Source organism: Anomaloglossus baeobatrachus, unplaced genomic scaffold, assembly GCF_048569485.1.
Source record: "Anomaloglossus baeobatrachus isolate aAnoBae1 unplaced genomic scaffold, aAnoBae1.hap1 Scaffold_2964, whole genome shotgun sequence".
NCBI lineage: Eukaryota > Metazoa > Chordata > Amphibia > Anura > Aromobatidae > Anomaloglossus > Anomaloglossus baeobatrachus.
The window spans coordinates 115,456-122,905 of record NW_027442403.1 but is presented as its reverse complement, the minus strand read 5'-3'; the positions used below and the strand labels follow the sequence as shown (position 1 = coordinate 122,905).

At 61.8% G+C, this 7,450-nt stretch overlaps 7 non-coding genes across 7 annotated transcripts; all 7 read right to left on the bottom strand.

Moving 5' to 3' along the window:
* Positions 1-237: 237 nt before the first annotated feature.
* On the bottom strand, positions 238-400 carry LOC142267711 (U1 spliceosomal RNA). Its single transcript, XR_012733546.1, has one exon. It is a non-coding gene; the product is annotated as a U1 spliceosomal RNA (small nuclear RNA).
* A 907-nt stretch (positions 401-1,307) lies between these two features.
* LOC142267699 (U1 spliceosomal RNA) lies at positions 1,308-1,471 on the bottom strand. Its single transcript, XR_012733535.1, has one exon. It is a non-coding gene; the product is annotated as a U1 spliceosomal RNA (small nuclear RNA).
* Positions 1,472-2,380: 909 nt separating this feature from the next.
* Positions 2,381-2,544, bottom strand: LOC142267698 (U1 spliceosomal RNA). The gene has a single exon (XR_012733534.1). It is a non-coding gene; the product is annotated as a U1 spliceosomal RNA (small nuclear RNA).
* A 924-nt stretch (positions 2,545-3,468) lies between these two features.
* On the bottom strand, positions 3,469-3,631 carry LOC142267713 (U1 spliceosomal RNA). Its single transcript, XR_012733548.1, has one exon. It is a non-coding gene; the product is annotated as a U1 spliceosomal RNA (small nuclear RNA).
* A 923-nt stretch (positions 3,632-4,554) lies between these two features.
* Positions 4,555-4,718, bottom strand: LOC142267697 (U1 spliceosomal RNA). Its single transcript, XR_012733533.1, has one exon. It is a non-coding gene; the product is annotated as a U1 spliceosomal RNA (small nuclear RNA).
* A 920-nt stretch (positions 4,719-5,638) lies between these two features.
* On the bottom strand, positions 5,639-5,802 carry LOC142267695 (U1 spliceosomal RNA). The gene has a single exon (XR_012733532.1). It is a non-coding gene; the product is annotated as a U1 spliceosomal RNA (small nuclear RNA).
* A 905-nt stretch (positions 5,803-6,707) lies between these two features.
* Positions 6,708-6,871, bottom strand: LOC142267694 (U1 spliceosomal RNA). Its single transcript, XR_012733531.1, has one exon. It is a non-coding gene; the product is annotated as a U1 spliceosomal RNA (small nuclear RNA).
* Between the last annotated feature and the right edge of the window lie 579 nt (positions 6,872-7,450).

The window sequence follows — 7,450 nt, the reverse complement described above, 5'->3', positions numbered from 1 at the left end:
CCCTCCCCTCCTCTCTTTTAAAAAAGGCTCACAACAAATCCCAGATACCAAAAGCCAGCAGCAAAGCGAGCGGCTTCCCTTTGGCAGCTTCTAGATGGGGCCACAAGGGGGCACCAACAGGCTGTGCTTGCTTGAGAGTCCCTCGCAGCAGGCAGCAAAAGGAGACTCGCACACCTGTTGGCTCGTGGAGCCCCCCAAGCAGCAGCGTGTATCTGTCTATCTTTGACCAGAGCAAATCAGGGGAAAGCGCGAACGCAGTCCCCCACTACCACAAATTATGCAGACGAGTTTCCCGCATTTGGGGAAATCGCAGGGGTCAGCACACCGGAGTGCAATGGATGAGCCTCACCCTGGGAGAACCACCTTAGTGATCATGGTATCTCCCCTGCCAGGTAAGTATGAGTTGGGAGCGCGCCGGCTCGACGGGCGCCCCTCCGGCGCAGGCCCGCTACATCGCGGAGTCTCGGGCGGTGGGGTGAGGCGGGATCCGGGGCCAAAGCCAGGCGTTCCTTCGAGAGGGTGCCACCGAGGCCAGCAGCCTGGGAGCCGGCTACACCCCTTCCATCCCCCCCATGGCAGGCCAAGCTCAAGGCGAAGGCCGTCGTCCAAGATGCACAGCAAGCCAGAGTCATTTGCATAGCGGGGCGCGGCTTCGGAGCCCAACGTGCGTTCGACGCCTGTAAACAGGCAGAAGGCTGCAGCTCCGGCTGCTCGCTCAGGGCGGCAGGAAGAGGCCCGCGTCGGAGGCTCAACGTCGGCAGCCCCACCAGGCGGCCGCAAAAAAGGGCCCGGCCGTGCACTTCCTGCTGCTGCAGCCGCAAGTGCCATCTTTGGAGCGTGCCCGCTGGCGCTCGCTACAAAGCTCCCCTCCCGGCTGAACCAAAGGCCAATTCCTGTCACTACACCAGCGGAGGCATCCACAGCCAGCGGGCCCAGGGGGAACTCGGCCGGTGTGTCCAAAGCAGCCAAGCAAAGATATCAGGACGCCAAATCAAGAGTTAAGGGTTTAAACGGAGAGAGGAAAACGAAAAAACAAAGACCAAGGAAGGAACCCCCCCCTCCCCTCCCCTCCCCTCCCCTCCTCTCTTTTAAAAAAGGCTCACAACAAATCCCAGATACCAAAAGCCAGCAGCAAGCGAGCGGCTTCCCTTTGGCAGCTTCTAGATGGGGCCACAAGGGGGCACCAACAGGCTGTGCTTGCTTGAGAGTCCCTCGCAGCAGGCAGCAAAAGGAGACTCGCACACCTGTTGGCTCGTGGAGCCCCCCAAGCAGCAGCGTGTATCTGTCTATCTTTGACCAGAGCAAATCAGGGGAAAGCGCGAACGCAGTCCCCCACTACCACAAATTATGCAGTCGAGTTTCCCGCATTTGGGGAAATCGCAGGGGTCAGCACACCCGGAGTGCAATGGATGAGCCTCACCCTGGGAGAACCACCTTAGTGATCATGGTATCTCCCCTGCCAGGTAAGTATGAGTTGGGAGCGCGCCGGCTCGACGGGCGCCCCTCCGGCGCAGGCCCGCTACATCGCGGAGTCTCGGGCGGTGGGGTGAGGCGGGATCCGGGGCCAAAGCCAGGCGTTCCTTCGAGAGGGTGCCACCGAGGCCAGCAGCCTGGGAGCCGGCTACACCCCTTCCATCCCCCCCATGGCAGGCCAAGCTCAAGGCGAAGGCCGTCGTCCAAGATGCACAGCAAGCCAGAGTCATTTGCATAGCGGGGCGGCGGCTTCGGAGCCCAACGTGCGTTCGACGCCTGTAAACAGGCAGAAGGCTGCAGCTCCGGCTGCTCGCTCAGGGCGGCAGGAAGAGGCCCGGCGTCGGAGGCTCAACGTCGGCAGCCCCACCAGGCGGCCGCAAAAAAGGGCCCGGCCGTGCACTTCCTGCTGCTGCAGCCGCAAGTGCCATCTTTGGAGCGTGCCCGCTGGCGCTCGCTACAAAGCTCCCCTCCCGGCTGAACCAAAGGCCAATTCCTGTCACTACACCAGCGGAGGCATCCACAGCCAGCGGGCCCAGGGGGAACTCGGCCGGTGTGTCCAAAGCAGCCAAGCAAAGATATCAGGACGCCAAATCAAGAGTTAAGGGTTTAAACGGAGAGAGGAAAACGAAAAAACAAAGACCAAGGAAGGAACCCCCCCCTCCCCTCCCCTCCCCTCCCCTCCTCTCTTTTAAAAAGGCTCACAACAAATCCCAGATACCAAAAGCCAGCAGCAAAGCGAGCGGCTTCCCTTTGGCAGCTTCTAGATGGGGCCACAAGGGGGCACCAACAGGCTGTGCTTGCTTGAGAGTCCCTCGCAGCAGGCAGCAAAAGGAGACTCGCACACCTGTTGGCTCGTGGAGCCCCCCAAGCAGCAGCGTGTATCTGTCTATCTTTGACCAGAGCAAATCAGGGGAAAGCGCGAACGCAGTCCCCCACTACCACAAATTATGCAGTCGAGTTTCCCGCATTTGGGGAAATCGCAGGGGTCAGCACACCCGGAGTGCAATGGATGAGCCTCACCCTGGGAGAACCACCTTAGTGATCATGGTATCTCCCCTGCCAGGTAAGTATGAGTTGGGAGCGCGCCGGCTCGACGGGCGCCCCTCCGCGCAGGCCCGCTACATCGCGGAGTCTCGGGCGGTGGGGTGAGGCGGGATCCGGGGCCAAAGCCAGGCGTTCCTTCGAGAGGGTGCCACCGAGGCCAGCAGCCTGGGAGCCGGCTACACCCCTTCCATCCCCCCCATGGCAGGCCAAGCTCAAGGCGAAGGCCGTCGTCCAAGATGCACAGCAAGCCAGAGTCATTTGCATAGCGGGGCGGCGGCTTCGGAGCCCAACGTGCGTTCGACGCCTGTAAACAGGCAGAAGGCTGCAGCTCCGGCTGCTCGCTCAGGGCGGCAGGAAGAGGCCCGGCGTCGGAGGCTCAACGTCGGCAGCCCCACCAGGCGGCCGCAAAAAAGGGCCCGGCCGTGCACTTCCTGCTGCTGCAGCCGCAAGTGCCATCTTTGGAGCGTGCCCGCTGGCGCTCGCTACAAAGCTCCCCTCCCGGCTGAACCAAAGGCCAATTCCTGTCACTACACCAGCGGAGGCATCCACAGCCAGCGGGCCCAGGGGGAACTCGGCCGGTGTGTCCAAAGCAGCCAAGCAAAGATATCAGGACGCCAAATCAAGAGTTAAGGGTTTAAACGGAGAGAGGAAAACGAAAAAACAAAGACCAAGGAAGGAACCCCCCCCCTCCCCTCCCCTCCCCTCCTCTCCCCTCCTCTCCCCTCCTCTCTTTTAAAAAGGCTCACAACAAATCCCAGATACCAAAAGCCAGCAGCAAAGCGAGCGGCTTCCCTTTGGCAGCTTCTAGATGGGGCCACAAGGGGGCACCAACAGGCTGTGCTTGCTTGAGAGTCCCTCGCAGCAGGCAGCAAAAGGAGACTCGCACACCTGTTGGCTCGTGGAGCCCCCCAAGCAGCAGCGTGTATCTGTCTATCTTTGACCAGAGCAAATCAGGGGAAAGCGCGAACGCAGTCCCCCACTACCACAAATTATGCAGTCGAGTTTCCCGCATTTGGGGAAATCGCAGGGGTCAGCACACCCGGAGTGCAATGATGAGCCTCACCCTGGGAGAACCACCTTAGTGATCATGGTATCTCCCCTGCCAGGTAAGTATGAGTTGGGAGCGCGCCGGCTCGACGGGCGCCCCTCCGGCGCAGGCCCGCTACATCGCGGAGTCTCGGGCGGTGGGGTGAGGCGGATCCGGGGCCAAAGCCAGGCGTTCCTTCGAGAGGGTGCCACCGAGGCCAGCAGCCTGGGAGCCGGCTACACCCCTTCCATCCCCCCCATGGCAGGCAAGCTCAAGGCGAAGGCCGTCGTCCAAGATGCACAGCAAGCCAGAGTCATTTGCATAGCGGGGCGGCGGCTTCGGAGCCAACGTGCGTTCGACGCCTGTAAACAGGCAGAAGGCTGCAGCTCCGGCTGCTCGCTCAGGGCGGCAGGAAGAGGCCCGGCGTCGGAGGCTCAACGTCGGCAGCCCCACCAGGCGGCCGCAAAAAAGGGCCCGGCCGTGCACTTCCTGCTGCTGCAGCCGCAAGTGCCATCTTTGGAGCGTGCCCGCTGGCGCTCGCTACAAAGCTCCCCTCCCGGCTGAACCAAAGGCCAATTCCTGTCACTACACCAGCGGAGGCATCCACAGCCAGCGGGCCCAGGGGGAACTCGGCCGGTGTGTCCAAAGCAGCCAAGCAAAGATATCAGGACGCCAAATCAAGAGTTAAGGGTTTAAACGGAGAGAGGAAAACGAAAAAACAAAGACCAAGGAAGGAACCCCCCCCCTCCCCTCCCCTCCCCTCCCCTCCCCTCCCCTCCCCTCCTCTCTTTTAAAAAAGGCTCACAACAAATCCCAGATACCAAAAGCCAGCAGCAAAGCGAGCGGCTTCCCTTTGGCAGCTTCTAGATGGGGCCACAAGGGGGCACCAACAGGCTGTGCTTGCTTGAGAGTCCCTCGCAGCAGGCAGCAAAAGGAGACTCGCACACCTGTTGGCTCGTGGAGCCCCCCAAGCAGCAGCGTGTATCTGTCTATCTTTGACCAGAGCAAATCAGGGGAAAGCGCGAACGCAGTCCCCCACTACCACAAATTATGCAGTCGAGTTTCCCGCATTTGGGGAAATCGCAGGGGTCAGCACACCCGGAGTGCAATGGATGAGCCTCACCCTGGGAGAACCACCTTAGTGATCATGGTATCTCCCCTGCCAGGTAAGTATGAGTTGGGAGCGCGCCGGCTCGACGGGCGCCCCTCCGGCGCAGGCCCGCTACATCGCGGAGTCTCGGGCGGTGGGGTGAGGCGGGATCCGGGGCCAAAGCCAGGCGTTCCTTCGAGAGGGTGCCACCGAGGCCAGCAGCCTGGGAGCCGGCTACACCCCTTCCATCCCCCCCATGGCAGGCCAAGCTCAAGGCGAAGGCCGTCGTCCAAGATGCACAGCAAGCCAGAGTCATTTGCATAGCGGGGCGGCGGCTTCGGAGCCCAACGTGCGTTCGACGCCTGTAAACAGGCAGAAGGCTGCAGCTCCGGCTGCTCGCTCAGGGCGGCAGGAAGAGGCCCGGCGTCGGAGGCTCAACGTCGGCAGCCCCACCAGGCGGCCGCAAAAAAGGGCCCGGCCGTGCACTTCCTGCTGCTGCAGCCGCAAGTGCCATCTTTGGAGCGTGCCCGCTGGCGCTCGCTACAAAGCTCCCCTCCCGGCTGAACCAAAGGCCAATTCCTGTCACTACACCAGCGGAGGCATCCACAGCCAGCGGGCCCAGGGGGAACTCGGCCGGTGTGTCCAAAGCAGCCAAGCAAAGATATCAGGACGCCAAATCAAGAGTTAAGGGTTTAAACGGAGAGAGGAAAACGAAAAAACAAAGACCAAGGAAGGAACCCCCCCCTCCCCTCCCCTCCCCTCCCCTCCCCTCCCCTCCTCTCTTTTAAAAAAGGCTCACAACAAATCCCAGATACCAAAAGCCAGCAGCAAAGCGAGCGGCTTCCCTTTGGCAGCTTCTAGATGGGGCCACAAGGGGGCACCAACAGGCTGTGCTTGCTTGAGAGTCCCTCGCAGCAGGCAGCAAAAGGAGACTCGCACACCTGTTGGCTCGTGGAGCCCCCCAAGCAGCAGCGTGTATCTGTCTATCTTTGACCAGAGCAAATCAGGGGAAAGCGCGAACGCAGTCCCCCACTACCACAAATTATGCAGTCGAGTTTCCCGCATTTGGGGAAATCGCAGGGGTCAGCACACCCGGAGTGCAATGGATGAGCCTCACCCTGGGAGAACCACCTTAGTGATCATGGTATCTCCCCTGCCAGGTAAGTATGAGTTGGGAGCGCGCCGGCTCGACGGGCGCCCCTCCGGCGCAGGCCCGCTACATCGCGGAGTCTCGGGCGGTGGGGTGAGGCGGGATCCGGGGCCAAAGCCAGGCGTTCCTTCGAGAGGGTGCCACCGAGGCCAGCAGCCTGGGAGCCGGCTACACCCCTTCCATCCCCCCCATGGCAGGCCAAGCTCAAGGCGAAGGCCGTCGTCCAAGATGCACAGCAAGCCAGAGTCATTTGCATAGCGGGGCGGCGGCTTCGGAGCCCAACGTGCGTTCGACGCCTGTAAACAGGCAGAAGGCTGCAGCTCCGGCTGCTCGCTCAGGGCGGCAGGAAGAGGCCCGGCGTCGGAGGCTCAACGTCGGCAGCCCCACCAGGCGGCCGCAAAAAAGGGCCCGGCCGTGCACTTCCTGCTGCTGCAGCCGCAAGTGCCATCTTTGGAGCGTGCCCGCTGGCGCTCGCTACAAAGCTCCCCTCCCGGCTGAACCAAAGGCCAATTCCTGTCACTACACCAGCGGAGGCATCCACAGCCAGCGGGCCCAGGGGGAACTCGGCCGGTGTGTCCAAAGCAGCCAAGCAAAGATATCAGGACGCCAAATCAAGAGTTAAGGGTTTAAACGGAGAGAGGAAAACGAAAAAACAAAGACCAAGGAAGGAACCCCCCCCTCCCCTCCCCTCCCCTCCTCTCTTTTAAAAAAGGCTCACAACAAATCCCAGATACCAAAAGCCAGCAGCAAAGCGAGCGGCTTCCCTTTGGCAGCTTCTAGATGGGGCCACAAGGGGGCACCAACAGGCTGTGCTTGCTTGAGAGTCCCTCGCAGCAGGCAGCAAAAGGAGACTCGCACACCTGTTGGCTCGTGGAGCCCCCCAAGCAGCAGCGTGTATCTGTCTATCTTTGACCAGAGCAAATCAGGGGAAAGCGCGAACGCAGTCCCCCACTACCACAAATTATGCAGTCGAGTTTCCCGCATTTGGGGAAATCGCAGGGGTCAGCACACCCGGAGTGCAATGGATGAGCCTCACCCTGGGAGAACCACCTTAGTGATCATGGTATCTCCCCTGCCAGGTAAGTATGAGTTGGGAGCGCGCCGGCTCGACGGGCGCCCCTCCGGCGCAGGCCCGCTACATCGCGGAGTCTCGGGCGGTGGGGTGAGGCGGGATCCGGGGCCAAAGCCAGGCGTTCCTTCGAGAGGGTGCCACCGAGGCCAGCAGCCTGGGAGCCGGCTACACCCCTTCCATCCCCCCCATGGCAGGCCAAGCTCAAGGCGAAGGCCGTCGTCCAAGATGCACAGCAAGCCAGAGTCATTTGCATAGCGGGGCGGCGGCTTCGGAGCCCAACGTGCGTTCGACGCCTGTAAACAGGCAGAAGGCTGCAGCTCCGGCTGCTCGCTCAGGGCGGCAGGAAGAGGCCCGGCGTCGGAGGCTCAACGTCGGCAGCCCCACCAGGCGGCCGCAAAAAAGGGCCCGGCCGTGCACTTCCTGCTGCTGCAGCCGCAAGTGCCATCTTTGGAGCGTGCCCGCTGGCGCTCGCTACAAAGCTCCCCTCCCGGCTGAACCAAAGGCCAATTCCTGTCACTACACCAGCGGAGGCATCCACAGCCAGCGGGCCCAGGGGGAACTCGGCCGGTGTGTCCAAAGCAGCCAAGCAAAGAT